Below are 19,165 nucleotides of genomic sequence, written 5' to 3'. Positions count from 1 at the left end.
GCTTTTATAATACTTAATTGGCATGGATATAATTCATATTATAGCCTCTTTGTAATCATTGCTGTTAGTTATTTATGTCCTATACCTTTATGGTAGAAACCAATATTTCTTGTTCTCTCACATCCAAGGCATATAGGATAATTGCACTTCTCTGGCCACTAGTAGTTAAAACATGCATATGAGGCTTATTTTATCAATTAAAAATAAATCAATGAAAAGTAGATCAATTCTTGGTGGAAACATATAAGAATTAAAGGCTGATCCCCGTTCTTTCTTTCCTGGACAGACTTACTGTGTAAATACAGGATTCCAGATAGTAGCGGTTCCATCCATCTGGATTGCTGAGATGTTGCACAGAGGACAGTTGCCCTGGAAAGACACACTTATTCACAGCTGACTTGGTGAGTGAGAAGTAAATATTCATCATTAGCCTTTTTAAAAATGGAAATTTGGGAGTAATTTCTCAGCACAACAAAATCTAGCTTTTTTTTAAATAATAAAATCTTCCTTTTCCTAATCCCATTCATGGGTCCATGAGTCTCTCCTGCCTACTCCATTGCTAAACTTCATGTTTTAAAGTTATCCCATATCTCTGTAAGGGAGGTATAAACAGCACTAATTTAAAAACTATCAGAAACGTCCTACTAAAATTCCTGTTTTTTGTTGAATAACATTTTAAGTGATAGGCTTAATGCTAAGTTGTAAGTTTACAGTGAGGAACAGTAATGAACACCCTATTCACAAGGGTCATATATTCTAGAAACAAGGCAGACAAAACATAAATGAATGATTCAATACAAAGAATCATTGTTGTATGGGAAATATATACAAAAAAGAGTAAAAGCAGACAGAAAGAAATTTTATGTGTGGCTTAGGTAATTAACAAAGCTTTCTGGAGGAAGAAGGTATTTGGAGGCTGAACACACAGACTGAGTATATTTTAAAGTATGCAGAGATGCGCCTATACATGAGTTCAGGGCCAGGGTGTGTTTCAGTATCACTCAAGTGTAATATCCTGGGCTCCTTTGTTATATGGCAATGCACATGGCAGCCTTACTTGGCCTCTCCATTCTCTTCTGCATTCTGTTGAGTTTCAGATTCTTGTTTTCCATGGCTCTTGCTATCTCTATATATCTGAATTTCATTCTTCTTATAAAGGATTCCAGTAACAGAACTAAGACCCAACCTAACTGAGGTGGGTCACAACTTAAGTGAAGGAACCTCATCAAAAGATCCTATTTACAATGGTTTGCCACACAGGAATGGTTTAAGTTTAAGAACATGTTTGTTTGTTTGTTTGTTTGTTTTTAGTACATACAGCTTTAAACCACCGCCATGAGTTGATGAGAAACTCTAGAAGAAATTTGACTTAAGACTGAAATAGTTTGCATTTTAGAAAAACAAAAACATGAATTATAAAGTTCAGGACAGATTGGAACACAGTGTAGAAAAAATGAAGAACAATAGAAAAACCTATAGAGAAAAGCAACTGTAGAAAAGGAGAGTAATGGAGATTCAGAAAAATAATGAACAGAACAATTCTACAAAGAGAGAAACAAAATAAAGTTCAGTGATTAGGTCTGAAGAAAGCGGAAGTTGGAGGGACTGAAAATACTCTAGGAATTCAAGTTTATGGGAAAATATGGAATTATTGAAGTGAGGCATTTAAGAAGAAAAACTGATTTGAGTAATGAAAGGAGGCTTTATGATGAATTTAGTTTGGAATACAATGAACTTGGATTTATACTGCATCTGGGCAATGATGTCTATCAAGAGTTCAAAATAAATCTTTAAATCTCTGATTCATTCCATTTTGTTAAAATTATGGGGGTCCAACTGGTCACATAAAATGCATAGGTTGAGTTGAGAAAAGTAAAGATTAAATAAATGTAATAGAGGTTATAGATAAAAAGACTTTCTGAAATCTTATGGTTTTTTTTTCTGTGCCTAAACACTGACTTCTTTCCCTAGAGTCCCAGTGAAGAAAGCCTGTTATCATTCATTAAAGCCTAAACATTGTGAGATGAGGCATTTTGGGTTACTCATGTTTTATAGTCCATAGAAATTATAAGAGTTTTTATAATTAGGAATCTCAATAAAGTATGACTCAGAATTAATTTTTAGTGGATATGTCTAAATGTGTAGGTACTAAGAGAACTACATATGGGTGCAAGGGTAGCTAGCAAATGAATGTAACTTAGGGAGCCAGGGGATACCCTTTGTTCCCCAGCTACCGGATCTATGAGAGGAGTTGTGTGATCACCATTATGTAAGAACGAAGGATATCCAAATATATTCAAGTGGAAGTGGCTGACCATTGGCATGCATTGTTTTGATATACTGTTTATTATTATCTCTGTAAAGACAATCAGAAAGAAAGTATACCTTATTAGAAAGAAATTCAAATCCTTTAAAAGATAGGTTTAACACATATTGTTCTCACAAACAAGAGATATGTGTTTTTGTTTCTATCAGTGGTTTTAAGGAAAAGAGAAGAATTTATTAAGGATCCAATGTCAAAAGCTGAGCTTCTAAGTCACTAAAGAATATATGGCACATCAATTAACAGATAAACCAAGAAAGTCTGTGTGCAATAAAATCATATATATTCATTAATAAACAAACCTATTCACATTGCTAATTTTTTTCTTCTTTATTTTAAAATGTTACATTAAAAAAATATGAGGTCACAATACCCCCTATCCTACCCACCTCACCTCTCACACCCCACCCCTCCCACATCACAGGTCTACTTATGACTGAGATTTGTCTCTGCACTCATGTCCCAATAAATACCATATTTACCTTCAGTATTTATTTTTTAGGTATATCCATTGAAATTCCATTCTCCAGGTAGTGTGTATCTTTATACATACTACCTGGCTACACTGATTCTAACTACCAATCCAGAATATATTCAATATTTTAGACTTTGGTTGCTTGTTTTTCATAGCTATGCTCATATAGACGTGAATTTAAAAAAAAATTATTGTCTTTTTTTAAAAAAAAGATAAATAGATCACATAAAACATTACATTAAAAAGCATAAGAGGGAAAGCAGACTTGGCCCAGTGCTTAGGGCATCCGTCTACCACATGGGAGGTCCATGGTTCAAACCTCAGGCCTCCTTGACCCATGTGCAGCTTGTCCATGCGCAGTGCTGATGTGCTCAAGGAGTGCCGTGCCATGCAGGGGTGTCCCCCGCGTAGGGGAACCCCAAGCGCAAGGAGTGCGCCCCGTAAGGAGAGCCACCCAGTGTGAAAGAAAGTGCAGCCTGACCAAGAATGGTGCCGCACACACGGAGAGCTGACACAACAAGATGATGCAACAACAACAAAAAAACACAGATTCCCATGCCACTGACAACAACAGAATCAGACAAAGAAGACGCAGCAAATAGACACAGAGAACAGACAACTGGGGTGGAGGGGAAGGGGAGAGAAATAAATAAATAAATAAATCTTTAAAAAAAAAGCATAAGAGGTTCCCATATACCTCATTCCCCACCCCACCCCCACTCCTCATACATCAACATTCCCTTTCATCAGTAAGGCACATTCATTGCATTTGGTCAATGCACCCTGGGGCACTGCCACACCACATGGATCATAGTTTACATTGTAGTTCACACTCTCCCCCAATCCATCCAGTGGGTTATGGCAGGATATACAATGTCTTAACATGTGTCCCTGTAATATTCAGGACAACTCCAAGTCCAAAAAATGCCCCATATCACATCTCTTCCTCCCTCTCCCTGCCTTCAGCAATATACGTGGCCACCATCTCTGTATCAATGATACAATTTCTTCCACACCTGGACTCACAACAGTTCTATAGTAGAATATCAGCAAGTACATTCCAATCCATATTATATTCCTCCATCCTGTGGACCCTGAGATGGTGATGTCCACTCTACCTCTAAATCAAGAAAGGGCTTAGATCCCACGTGGCTCATCATGTGATTCTCATGCTTGCAGGTGTAGATACTCTTGGTTCCCTGATGTGGTGTTTGACCATTCTCACCTCCCTGTCAGCTGACCTGAGTAAGTCCAATGAACTGGAGAGCAGGTGTTGCAACTCTTTGAGGCTCAGGACCCAGCTGGCACATGGGGAGTCTAGAGATTCAAATCTCCTGATTAAACACAAACCTCAGTGCCAATCACAGGTTCAGTAAATGTGACAGAAGAGGCAGGTATCGAGATATCACATCTGAGTCCAGCTCCATCACGATCAGGAGCACAAATTCCAAGGTAGGGCCCACTGGCAAGGCAAAGAGCTCTAGAGTCAACTGTCATGACCAAAGAATCTGTGTTTCCATAGCCTTCAGGAGGACAAGTACCTGGGGTTATATCTACTTTGGTCTTCCCTGGGATCCTGCTGAGACATGCATAAGTGTGACTCTCTGATGACCTCCCAACTTATTTTGAAGTCTCTTAGCCATATAAGCTCATTTGTATTTACCATTTCCCCCTTTTATTCAAGATCTTTTTTGCATCACCATCTGCTGATGGTAGTAATCCCTCAGTGCTAGGGAGGCTCATCCCCAGTAGTCATGTCCCATGCTGCAGAGAAGGTAATGTACTTACATTCTGAGTTTGGCTTAGAGAGTAGCCACATTTGAGCAACATGGAGGCTTTCAGGAGGTAACTCTTAGGCACCCTGCAGCTCTAGGCTTAGTTGAAATTTCAAGCACACAGGCTTATAAGCATAGTTGTCAGTATCAAGGACCCATCATTGGACCATCCTTCTTCACTGGTCTTTGCCCTTGCACTTGGGGGATTGTTGCTGTTTCATTGAGGAATGTGTCAGAGCCCCCACAGATAGGAACTCAGCACTCCCTATGTTGTCATGCGTAACTCTATCCACCATGACAATACCCAATGAACTTCTGAACATATCTATATGCTCCATATGTATGCCATGGAGAACTCCCTCTCACCCATGCATCCCCAATCAATGACACCCCCACACCAGTGCTCCCTTGCCATAGTTGAACCCCTCTATGATCCCAAACTCCTTAAAAAATGGAGCCTAATATATTGCCAAATTCAATTAGAAGGAAAATGAAATAGTATTGACAGGTTTAAAGATGAGAAATAAAATACGTAATAATTTAGAAAAATTAAAGTAAAAACTAAATTGTGGTATTAAAGATTAAAAATATTGTAAAACTTTGTTTTTGACATTTTACCTTTCATCACAGTAATAGGTGTTGACCTGCATGTACAGTGGCAAGGCAGTCTCTTCCATTCCTTCCTCAGTGTCTGCATACCTTTTTTTTTTAAGTTTTTAATTTTGTCTTCTAAAAGTTTTAGATCACAGTAAAGTCACATATACAGTATAGGGGACTCCCATATATCCAACATAAAACCCTTTTCTCCCTTCCCCAATAATGATTTTTTTACATCTGGATGTTATATTTCCTACAAGCCAATGTGATATTGAACTTTATTTGGAATTTACACTTTTGGTCATTTTAGCAGGGCTTCTCTTTACACCTGTAAGCCATTTCTTGGTTTCAAAACTCTATTTGGTGCAAAGTAAATTAGTCCCACTGCAAGGATGAGACATGGGAAAATGGCTACCAAGGGTGACTGAGCACTAAGAAAAAAAACAAACCTGTGTAACTTTTTAAGCAAATGATTGTAGGGCTGATTCAGACATGGATTAATTTAAACTGTTTTGAGGGATACTGGGTAAAGTACAGTGACACATGGTGAGATTGGAGTCTCCTACATATTAAAGGATTATTTGAGTCCTAGATGTTAGCAATCAATCCTTCAGAGGAGCCAAGCATTAAAAGATTTTGACCTCTAGCCCGGGTCACATGGCAAATTTAATCTCTCCTGTAAAAAATGCAGCAGTAAAATGCTTTGGTCAAACAATATAGTCATTTACCCTCCATGGTGATAACAAATCCCCAGTTTCTGCCCAGAAGTCATATAGCAGATCAATAGTCCCATCACCTACAAGAAGAGAAATAGTGTACTCTGGCCAGAGATGTTAGATGTCAGTATGAAGGAGTCTTTAATAACCAGAGAAATCAAATATCAACAGGCAATATATGAAATGTCTAGAGGTGAACAGGATTTAATTGAAGATCTCAAGCTTGGAAGAAAGACTTACCATGACCCCATATTAAAGTTGTCTATTAGGTCAGAAAAGAAACTCACACATATATTTTTTGCACAAAGACTTGTTGGCAAGAACAGGAGAAGCAACAGAGCCTGATAGAACAGTAGAGCAGATTCGGCACATTCTTGTGAACTGATTGCCAGACTTGAATGCCTACAGAGGCTATTACAGTAACCAGTTAACAGCCAAAGCTATACTTGATCAAAAGAAACAAGATCCAAGAATCCAAGACTTCCTCCACCATGTCTTGAGTCTCCTTTCAGTTGAAAACTAGATCTTTGAAGCTTCCTAGATATACTCAAAGTTGCCTACTCAAATATCCTTTACTGTTAAAATAAATTCTTTTTTAAAATTTATTTTTATTTATTTCTCTCCCCTTTCCCCTGCCCCCACCACCCCAGTTGTCTGTTCTCTATGTCCATTTGCTGTGTGTTCTTTTTGTCCGCTTCTGTTGTTGTCAGTGGCACGGGAATCTGTGTTTTTTTGTTGCGTCATCTTGCTGCGTCAGCTCTCCATGTGTGTGGTGCCATTCTTGGGCAGGCTGCACTTTATTTCACGCGGGGCAGCTCTCCTTCTGGTGCGCACTCCTTATGCATGGGGCTCCCCTACGCAGGGGGCACCACTGTGTGGCACGGCACTCCTTGTGCACATCAGCACTGTGCATGGGCCAGCTCCACACGGGTCAGGGAGACCCGGGGTTTGAACCACGGACCTCCCATGTGGTAGACAGATGCCCCATCCACTGGGCCAAGTCCGCTTCCCTAAAATAAGTTTTTAGACACACTCCAAAAGACCACCTTGATGTCCTGCTCCTGGAGAAGATGTATTCATAATACAACAAGTTCTTTCTGATATCAACTTGAAGAAAAGATGAATCAGAATGCCAGCATTACATTGACAAACAGAAATAGCTGAATGAAAAGTAGAAGGATCATAGGATTGAAGGAAGCAAAGTATTGCTTTGCCATGGGGAGCTGAAGAATAATAGTGGACATAAACTTTACATCTTGGTTTTGACTCAGTTTGTTACAAGTTTACCTGCAACTAATTCCAGTCCAAGAGCTAGTCTTAGAAGACCTATAGGATAGAGATGTAAGAATGGGAGGATCCTTTTGATGGGCTTTCAGCAAATCAGATAAAGCTAAAAATATCTTTAGCATTCACTTCTAAGACCCTTCCTTCTAGAAGTCTGTTTCCCACTTTACAGGCCAACAATGTGTACTATCTGCAGTTGTGGTTCAATGGAATTTGTAGTGCTATTGTCTCTTTCTGGCATTTCACCAGTTCCACAGAGTTTAAGGATTATTTTATTTTATTTTATTTATTTCTCTCTCCTTCCCTCCTCCCCCCACCCCAGTTGTCTGTTCTCTGTGTCCATTTGGTGTGTGTTCTTCTTTTTGTCCGCTTCTGTTGTTGTCAGTGGCATGGGAATCTCTGTTTCTTTTTGTTGTGTCATCTTGCTGCATCAGCTCTCCATGTGTGTGGTGCCATTCTTGGGCAGGCTGCACTTTCTTTCACGCTGGGTGGCTCTCCTTACGGAGCGCACTCCTTGTGCGTGGGGCTCCCTTACATGGGGGACACCCCTGTGTGGCACAGCACTCCTTGCACGCATCAGCACTGCACATGGGCCAGCTCCACACGGGTCAAGGAGGCCTGGGGTTTGAACGTCAGACCTCCCATGTGGTAAACGGACGCCCTATCCACTGGGCCAAATCCGCTTCCCATAGTTTAAGTGCTCAATGAAGAGTGTGAGTTGAAGCCCTCTGTATCAAATATCAAAGTCCAGAGAAGGACATCAGAAGATTTTAGTGTCATTTAAGTAGAAATTGATGAAAATGCTTCTGAATGTAGTTCCATTCTACACACAGCAGAAAACACCAAGAGTGTAAAACCACATCACACAGAGTCTGGGTTCTGAAAAGCAATGGACAAAGCCAAGTTAAGTGGCAAATGGAAAAGAAATTTGATATAAAGAAAGCTCCATGTATTAACAGGTGAAGAGACTGTTAATTTATAAGTATGCATTTTTTTCCTGTAATGTGAGCATGGGAACACAGGAAGGTTACTTTATACCAGTCTTAATATTTTCTTTTATTCGGTTGTTGAATCTTTTTTTCCAGTGGCAGCTAAAGGTATACAGATTTTCTTCTTTTAAAAAAAAAATATAATTTTCTTGATTCAGTCAAAACTTGCAAGTGAAATATTTTTGAAAATACATTTTGTCCTAGTTCTGGATTCAATGACTTTTCAATACCAATTGTGGTAAATACAACATTTGCCAAAACTTAGAATTTTGCAGCTATTGGTATTTTATCACTGTTTCTTTGATAAATTTTGCTTATAGAATTTGATTTTTAACATTGGCACCTAAAATTTATGTGTAATATACATGTGTAGCATTTCAAAATTTATGTTGAAACAATATCTTTGGAAAACTGTAAAAATTTATCATTTTTATCAACTAGAATGTTATTAGTTTGCTTTTCACTGCATATTCCTCATTTCATCCATAATCTGTCAATTATTTAATTTTTTATTATAAAGTAGATTTTAGTGTTTGTTTTTATGTTTTAAATTTGCTACCATTTCAAATCTGCATGTCTTTAAAATATTTTTCTTCTTTGATTAAAATTTGTGTTTATCTATATATACATATAGATATTTCCTTAAATCATATTAACTTTACCGAACAAAACAAAGCTATACTATTTTTATACCAGTTAAGAAAATTGAAATTTTTAAAATGTAACATTTTCTATGGTGAACTCATGTGAAATTGCTAAGTATATTCTAGACTGCTGAAAGAAAATCACCTTAAGAATTTTACTGAAGGTTTTAGTGTCTGAAAAGCAAGAGGGAACGTAAATTAACAGGCACTAAGTTAAAAAAAAAAAAAGGAAGGAAAAAGAGTAGCACTGTTTTAAACTGAAGATGTCTGGAGAACCAGAATGTGAAAGAAAGTAATAAAAACTTATATTGAGGGTGTATAGTAAGTTGTAGAAGACTTGAGAGGTAGTAAATTTTATTTGCCTTGGTTTATAATACGGGCAGATAATGTGCTTGAAAAGAAACAATGAAATATGCTAAAAATTTGACATTATTAAATCAAGTTTGGTAGATTTATTAATAAAATGGAAAAAAAGATGTGCATTTTTTACTGCAAAATGTTACATGGGAAATATACAGAAAGTGAAATTAGAACTTCTCTCTTTTAAAAATAAAAGTGATTTCATAATTTTTAAAAAGGATGGGGCAGGGGAAGTGGCTTGGAACAATAGCCCTAAGTCAATGCATGTTTATAATGATGTCAATTCAAGTAATTATTGACTGTTATGTGAAATATATTTAGCCAGTGGAAATGAAAATTGGAAAAGACTTTAAATTCATCACCCCAAATGATTTCTCTATATCAATTATTTATACAATTTTTAAAAAGCACACACACAACTCTATTTGGAAACATTTTCCTCTTTCCTGTCCCCAAAGCCTTGACCCTATTCCCAAATCAGACCCCTGGATCTGTCTGTACTCTTTGTTTTAGTCCATCTGCCAACCCCCATAAAAGTCTATGCTTTACATTCAAGCAGATCTGGCATATAGATTCCTAATGTTTATTAATTCAAAAGGCTTGATCCTAGTGAAATGATAAGCAATTTGTACAAAATTAAGAATTTGTAGAAAACTAGGCAAGTAATTTGTTGTATATATCTTTGTTTCAGAATGTATTTATTGAGAAAACTGTTACTCATGTACAGAATAGCCTCACAGATCCAATGACATTTAACTGACTAGAGTTTGTGGATCAGGAAATCTGTATTATAGAGATTACTGGATGATTAAAATTACTTTTGTGATTTAAAAATAAAAGGGCAACTAAAACTATGACTTGTATCATTTAGCATGATATGACAATTTTTTATAAATATTCCAAATCATAGCATGCTTATTATTTTCAACTCAATACCTAAAAAATACAGAGTTAATGTCAATTTCTTTTTATGGGCTGCTTCCCATTTGGCTTAAAGCACTTATAATTTTTCTACTGATTGTATTTATGTTAAAATAATTTGTCATTTGCATGATTTGCTAGAAATCAAATTCCACTAAAATGCAGCATGGTTTAGGATCTTATATAATTATTTTTAAAGAAATTTTACTTTCTGTACTTTTCTCTGCTCTTGTTTATGATCATATTATTACAAATCTGGCATGAACTATAACAGGTTTAGAAATATTCTTATAAAATATGCTTGTTTCCTCTTATTTTTCATGTTACCTGATCATAGACACATACATAACTGAAGACTTTTAGCAGTACTGTGATGTGAAAATTGCCATGAATACCTGTGCCATTCTTTGGAACTGAGCAAGAAACTCTAGGTAACATGAGGGAAAAAAGTTTATTGAACATCACTACGTTAGCTTGTTTATAAGCATTTTTCCTGTGCAATAAAACCTCTGTGAAAAACGGAATTTCATTCAGCTGACCATAATATTAAATAAATAACAAATAAAATAATAGGAAAGCAGAAAATACTTTGAGTGTGAACTATGAAATTAGGTGCAACTTCCTAATTCACAGCAATACATTTGACATATTATGGAAGAATAGTAGTAAGATGGAAAGAATCTTGGAATGGATCTAGACCCTGGGCTGAACTCTGCCACCAATAATATCAATGAACTTGGCATATATTTTCATTTCTAAAGATTGGTTAAATCAATTCTCAGACACTCCTGCTCTTAGCTCCTACGAGTATGAAATCAAATTCCCTTTGGACTATATCTATTAATTAAATTTGGTAACAGAGAGTGACATGGTGAAGAAAAATTTTGTTGATATAAATGTAAATGACTCATAGAAATTAAAGGTGCTTAGTTCTGTCCATAGTTAACACAAAGTCATAGCATCTCTATCTCCCTAATTTTGCGCTCTGGTCTTATAGAAAATAGAAGCCATGGAAACCTAAAAGATATCCTCTCTTTCAGTAAATAAGAGAATATTTAGGGAAATCATAACAAAGTATAAGTATTAATATAATGCATTCCTAATTAATGTCTAATGTGGTAAGTGATTGTTTAATACTATGCTTCTAAGTAATCATAATGTCATATGAACACTAAAGTGATTCCTTCATCACAAACAGTATCTCTACTGTGTGACATGCTGCTTCAAATATTTTCTGTTATATGTTCATATTAAAAATCAGAACAGTTCTTGGAGATACTCAGATTTAAATTATTATTAAACATTTCACACATATGGACTATTGTAGAACATAAGTTAAGGTACATTGGCTGTCTTGGTCAGGTTGCTCAGGAAAACAGACAATACACTAGCTAATTTAACAGAGGAAAGTTTAATTATAGACAAATCCTTAAATTTCTTACATTTTAGACAGATGTAGAAAGAGAAAAGAGTAACACAGGATGTAGAGGTAACTTAGATATAAAAACAGCAGGAGGCATCTAACACAGTCTAGATCTGGAGGAGCAAAGGGATGAGGTTGTAGCTATCAGAACGTACAGGTTTGAAGGAAAGGTCTCATGGATAGCTGATCCAGACTTATGAGCAGGGGGTTCTGACCAGTTGCTGCTTGGATCAATGGAGTATGGATGGAACACCATGTAGCTGGTTCTGGGAAAAAATTAGCATACTTTGGGAGGGTACATTTGATACTAAGAAATAATAGTCAAAACTGACACATAAACAAAATTTTAATAGATGTGTGAAATGTATCCTATTTCCTTCTGATTGCCAGTTTTATTTGTTTGTGTTTTTATTCTGTCTTTAAGAAATAAAATGAGAAAAGAGCTATTTAAAATTTTCTATCATAATATTTCAGTACTTTTGTGATTTCAGATATGTTACATGTATATTTGGTGCAATAAAGTTTATATAATAAAATGTCTAAAATGTATCCAAGAAAAAGTAATAACTATTTTTATATCAACATTCAATTTAAAATAAAAATTAAAATTAAATTGAAGCATTTTGGTAAAATATGCTCAGAAGTTTGAGGCACAAATAATTTAAAAATAATTTAAATTTATCTCTAAGAATGTTTCCTAACTTGAGATGAGTAAGACTTTAATTACTAACATTAGCAGCAGAAGCCTGTATGATTTTAATTCACATAAAAATAACAGGGGGTAACCTGGACTATCATGGGTAAGCTGATTCAAATATGGACAAACATTTTGAGGATGATTTGCTTCTAATTTCATATGGAAAAATGGTTACCAGCAGTGAGTGTATACTAATCTGACAGACTATATACTCCATGAGCTAGTCCTCTCAAAAGACTGAACTGTGCACATATTTAACATCACAAAATGACTTTGTAAGAGGCTTCCTTTTAAGTAGCATCTCTAACCATTTTGCATTTCTTATGTGGACTAATTTTTCTGAAAAATTTTTAGCTGTTTTTGTATCTACTAGCTGCCATTCAATTCCATTTTAAGAAAAGAAAATATAAATTAAACATCACAAAGGCTACTTAAAAATAAATGTACAGGCAGCAATTCCATAAGAGGTTACTTTGACATGTTTTACTTTTAAAGCTGTATCTTTTAAAGAATGTACTTAAGTTTTACTGACTGTAAGATTCAAGGTTTACTTACTATTTACTTGAACAGAGAAATACATATAGAAATATACATATACATAAGCATTTATATATGTGTATATATATGATAAAATAGTATATCATATTACTATACGAAAATAAGTCTAATAGCAGAAGACAAAAAAATTAGTAATACTTTTCAACAAAATTTCAGTTTTACATCATGACCTCCTTTAACACCATCATATTGGTAAATACTCTTGAGTAAACTGATGTTGTTAAAATATAAACTCTATTTGATCTTATTATTATATTTGCCAAGAATTGAACAAATGTAATGTTTATTATTTAGATGTCAGCATAAAATCCATTCTTCTCAAAAAGATGACTGTACAAACATGAACCAAAAAGCAACTAAAACAAATTAACAGATTTTAGAAAATATGCTAACAAGTAAAACAGCACAACAAAGAAGCTTTTAATCAATGCTATTGAAAATCAGTTTTACCATATTTCAAACCAGGGAAGAAAGGTTATCTTTCATTGAAAAGATAAAATAGAGACTTTTATATATATTTCTATATTCAAGCCTAGTGTAAGAAAAAAAGAGAACTAAAACTACTAATTTTATTCATAGTATACAATATACATGAAATAGTCTTTAGAAAGCTATTAATAGGAAAACAATTAGCTCTAAAAGTCTGGCAAATAGAGTACCCTGCATTGTTTCTGCAACCTTCTTAATGGATTGCATATATTTTCTGTAAAAAAGCTCCATTTACATTTTATTTGATATTACCATTTTAAATATTTTGTTTCAAAATATTGAGAGAAAATTCTGAAAACAGGTATAAGAGCATTTGATTTTGCATTTTTATTTGAGAAAATGTAAATCTCCTTTGTGAATGAAAAAGATAATTTCTTCAATGAGAATTGTGGGAAGATAGTGGGCTAAGTAGCTCCAGAACTCAGTCCTTCCACCAAAACAACTATAAATACTTTAATATGATATAGGACCTTGAACTATCAAACTTCTAGAAGAAAACATAGGAAAGGATCTCAAGACCTTGTGTTAGGCAATGTTTTTTTAGCTTTTACACCCAAAGTACAAGCAACTAAAGAAGAAAATAGATAAATGAGGACTCATCAAAACTAAAAACTTTTGTTCTTCAAAGAACTGCCTAATGATGTCTTGATTTGGACATTTTTCTTAGCTTTGAAACTAAGCTTTCAGCTTAATAAATCCTCAGTGTAAAAGCCATCCGATTTCTGGTATATTACATGTCAGCAGCCTAGCAAGTTAAAACAATGGTGATGGTAACACCACGTTGTGACCACAATTAACAGCACTGAAATATATATCTAATGTGATTAAAATGGAAAATGTTATATTGTACATATGGTAACAATGGAAAAAAACCATACAACTACACTACAGTGAACCCTCAGTTTAACCATGGACTTAATTAATAGTACAGCTATAAAAATGTGCTACCATCAGTTGTAGCAAATCTTCCACAGCAATGCAAGGTGTTGGTAGTGGAGTGGTGTAGTAGAATTGTGTATTTTATGCATGATTGTTTTGTAAACTCACAACTTCTCTAATAAAGAAAAAAAAAATCCATGTCTTTACCTAACTGTAAAAAACGTTGAGTAAGTATGTGGCCACCTTAGTGTTTGAGTGATGATTAATGTTTTTATAGAGGAAATAATTCATTTTTAAGGCTTTAATAAAGAAATAAGCATAATCTATTAAATTAGACCCAGATGAATGTGTTGATGGATTTTGTAGAGTTGCCATAACTCAATTTAAAATTCAAAGTTGTATATATGATTCAGTCCTTCTCTTAATTTTTTAAAATGAGTACAGACATCCACATTAAAACAAACAACAATCTAGTCCCAGTCAGCTACAGAAAAACATTTGCATTATCATTTCTTCACTAATATCCCTTGCAGTGTAACTAGCTTTTATTTTTTTCTTAGGAATACATTTATAAAAGCCTTCTCCCAGTGTACATTATTTTAATCTCAACTCATTTACTGGAAAACAAACAAGATTATAGAGAAAATGTGCTTTTAGCATATGATAATAATGAAATATTTTTAGAAGCTTGGATGTCATATTAACTGATTGAAATTAAACAAATTTTCTATAGATGTTTATTTGATACCTATTTCTATTGAAACTAGTAACTCGAAAATAGAGAATAATCTTCTTTATTATCATATGCAAATCAAACTTGGTGCATCAATTTTCACATTAAAAAATAACATAATAAACACTCCTAGGATACAAAACCTGTAATATCATTATAAACCAAACCACTAATTTCTGGTCTGCTTGTAGTGTGGGACTGTATATGACAAAGAGAAAGATAAAATATATTCCAAATGTAGAGGCTGTGTATGTGTATGTGTGTGTTTCCTCCTAAATCTCTTTTGCTTGTGTTCTCCCTATCTAGCATCTAGTGATTATCTTGTTAAATGTCCTTCATAAATTGTTCAGATTTCTGATCAACGAATGGAAAACAGCAAGAAAACTGGCCATTTAATGACCAAAGATGAAGGTAAAGAGAAAAGTAAATGAAAGAAGGAAAAGAAAGGGGAAAAAATAAAAATGGAAAGTAAAGGAGGAAGGAAATGATACATTAAATTTTTACCTGCATCCTTTGATCCTGGAAAACAGCAAAGGTTAAGGAACCTTACCCTTTGTATTTCAGAAAATATCTTTCTGCAAAGGACCACCCTGCCCCATATGACTTCGATAAAAGTCAAGGATGTTTTCCTTGTTTACCTGTGACAAGGCCAGACACAGAACCTTCCACATTCCCATTCTTTGTATAATAATAGATTTCGCTGAACTGCTTGTCCCCATGGAGCAATCGGAACAAAATGCTTGTTAACCAAACATTTGTTAAGCTTCTCTCCTTCCTTCGGACCACTGAACTTTAAGGGTACATCTAGAAATTAGGCTGCTTCAGCATACAGTATTTGCAGGTCTACTCTCTCATTACATCAGTCTTTCATCCCATATCCTTCTGCCTGTTTTTATTTCACTATAAAAGAAACATTTTTTGCCTCTCTCAAGATGCTTGAGGACCTTAAGTGGGCAGTTTTCTCACTATTGCTATAGCCCCTTTCACCCATTGCAATAACCCATTTTTTTTGTGTGGTACATGTTCCATGTTACACATGTTCTTCCCTTTCTCTCCTTCAGAATTTCTGGTGACCATTGACTTTATATCATTTTTAACAAGTTCTTCCATTACCAGAGTAATAATAAGTCTACTTCAGTCCATAGTTATATTCCCACCTTATGTTTGTTCATTTCTCAGTCTCGAGGATTTTGTGATGGTGATACCTGCTCTCTTTGTGATTGAAAGGGGTTTAGACCCCATGGGGCAGATGGATGGAACTGTCATGCTTACAGCTGTAGATACTCTGATTTCCAGTATGAGCGTTGCCCATCATCATCCTTTTACATGTCCTGAGTGAATCCAATAAATTGGAGGGTAAGTGTTGGCAGCAACACTGTTGAGATTCAGGGCTCCACCAGCAAATGAACAGCCAGAAGTTTTAAGTTCCTGGGACACATATTTAATGGGTATAGAACTAATTATAGGTTCACATAAAATGGTCCTAAGAATCATGTGTAAGAAAATTATAAATGAGTCCAACTCTGATATATTGGAGAGAGAGGTTATCATATATTCCAAGGTAAGATCCACCAATAGGGTTCCAAGTTCTTGGGGTTGTCTGGTAGAGTGTATGGGAATCTCTTATATTTTCCATGTGACTTTCCTGTTACCTAAATAAAGTCTTTTCTTATTAAGTCCAGATTTGTTTTGCACATGACAGAGGAAGGAAAGAAGGGAGGAGGGAAGGAGTGAGAGGAAGGAAGGGTGGGAAGGACTGAGGGATGGAGAGAGGAGGAAAAAAGAAAAGGAGGGGAAGAAGGTAAGAATGAAAAAGAAAGTTAAAGAATGGATGAATATGCTATTTATCATTTCTTTTTCTTTTTCTTTTTTTTTCTTTTTTGCTTTATAAGTTACTTTGTGGCAATCTATATTGTTTAATTGTCTCTGATGGCTCAGAGGTAGGTAGAGAGCAGATTTGCAAAAGTGATGGAGAGGCTATAACCCTAGAGATAATTTTACTCTGTGTTCACATTATCCCACAGTCATTTTTCAATAAAGCCCAAACTGACTTTCCTTAAGGACATTCTCAACAGAACACCCCTTGTACCACAGATTTATGAGTTAGCAATATAAATTCTTTCTTTACATATTATTCCAGAGAAAAGTGAATGGGGGCTAGGGATATGTGTAATCTGTAATTGATTAACGTTAAAATAACTTAATTATGTGCCAATGGCTGAAAGTCTTATTTTGGAAGCCTCTGAGTTTAAATACCTAAACCATGATTGAATAATTCTACAGGTTGTTGACATACCATGATATTTCAGTCATAAAAATAAAATATAAATTATTAAAAATAGGTTGAGCATTCTGTAATGGACAACATTATTACTAACCCTGAATTCTGATAGAAAAGGAAACCTGATTTGAGGTATTTATAATGGACTTATCCAGTAATAATTTATATGCATTTAATTTTTATTTGTTATAGAGAATTCAACATTTTTTTCAAGATAGTAAGATAAGCACAAAGAATTTTCTCTTCATCTTCTTGTTAAAATTAGTGGAGACAACTGTAATAACCTTGTATGTAGACCTTTATTTCTAAAAGCATATTTAAAAAGTAGGTGACACATTTTAAACAATTATTAAGCTATTAAGCTATGCTTTAATATTGCTATGCTTCTATGTCTAAAATTATGGCTTTTATCTTCATGTGCTAACTCATAAATTCAATATTGCTGATGGGCCTTATCATTTGCTTTGTGTTTTAATATTTTAATTGGGAAAACATATATAGAATTGCCTATGTGCCTGAGAGTAACCAACTAAAATAATGTAATCTACTTTGTACATACTGTGGTAAATAAAATGAGAGGTATTGTTAGTTAAAAATGTCAATATTCAGCTTTGTAAAACCCAAAACATCTGATTATACCAATGAAACACAGTTTGATTTAATGGTTAAGAGACAGAGAGACCTTGATTTGAATCCTGACTGTACAACCTGATGTTATCTTTCACATTCGGTAGTCTCAAAATTTAAATCAAAGAGGATGCTAATAAGAATAAAACAAATAGGTAAAATGTATTGATTGTTTCCTAAACACCATTCTGGGTTCTGAAGAATTTACATAATACTTCAAATAATATTAAAATTTCAGGATATTTTTAGATTTATAGAAATATATTGAGCATAGTACAGAGTATTCCTATATAGTCCACATTAAGATTCCCCCATCATTAACATTTTACATTATTATTGTATATTTGTTGAACTTAATGAATCAATATTTATACATTATTGTTAACTAAAGTCTATACTTTATTCAGATTTCCCTGTTTTTCACCTAATAATATTACTTTTTGTGACCAGCATTGCATCTGGGATACCACATTACATTTAGTTGACATTCATCCTTGGATTTCTCTTAGATGTGATGGTTTTTAAGCATTTCCTTTTTGATGACCTTGACAGTGTTGAAGGTTATTAGTCAAGTATTTTGTAAAATGCCCCTTAATTGAGATTTGTCCAGTAATTTTCCCATGATTAGACTAAGGTTATGGATTTTGAAGAGGTAGACCACTGGGGTAAGGTGCCATTCCCATCACATCATATCAAGAGTAAAGGTCATTGTGTATTTTGTCATAATCTACAAAATTGTGCAGGACAGAGTATAAACTATAATGTAAACTATAATCCATGGTTAGTGACAATGCTTCAATATGTGTTCATCAATTGTAACAAATGTATCACACTAATGAAAGATGTTGTTAATGTGGGAAAGTGTCGGAAGGGTAGATAATGGGGCATATGGGAATCCCCTGTAATTTTTTTTCAGATTTATTCTTTATTTCTCCCCCTTGTGGCTTGCTTGCTGTCTGCTCTGTGTGTCCACTTGCTGCACATTCTTCTGTGTCTGCTTGTCTCCCCTTGTGTCATCTTGCTGTGCCAACTCTCCGCAGGCATGGGCCATCAGCTCTCCACAGGCGTGGGCCAGCCTGCCTTCACAAGGAAGCCCTGGGACGTGAACTCAGGGCCTCCCATATGGTAGATGGGAGCCCAATCGATTGACCCACAGCTGCTTCCCAATCCCCTGTATTTTTTATGTAACATTTATGTAATCTAAACTATCTTTAAAAATTTATTTTAGAAAAGATTACATATTATCAACATGGCTTAATGCTGATTATGTTGTCTTTGATCATTTGACTGAGAGAGCGTTCATCTAGTTTCTCCCTTGTAAAGTTAATCCCCTCTTCATAATGTTTTTCCTCCCTCCTTTGGAAAGCTAGCACAATATGTGACAACTTTTTTGT

The 19,165-nt window shown here is 34.9% G+C and overlaps 1 pseudogene; it reads left to right on the top strand.

The window, feature by feature from the left end:
• The first annotated feature begins 4,848 nt into the window (after positions 1-4,848).
• Positions 4,849-16,202, top strand: LOC105745806 (neuroepithelial cell-transforming gene 1 protein-like; annotated as a pseudogene).
• The last annotated feature ends 2,963 nt before the right edge of the window (positions 16,203-19,165 follow it).

The sequence above is a fragment of the Dasypus novemcinctus genome, chromosome 4, assembly GCF_030445035.2.
Source record: "Dasypus novemcinctus isolate mDasNov1 chromosome 4, mDasNov1.1.hap2, whole genome shotgun sequence".
Taxonomy (NCBI): Eukaryota; Metazoa; Chordata; class Mammalia; order Cingulata; family Dasypodidae; genus Dasypus; species Dasypus novemcinctus.
The sequence above is the reverse complement of the archived record's forward strand: the minus strand, read 5'-3'. Positions and strand labels throughout refer to the sequence as shown.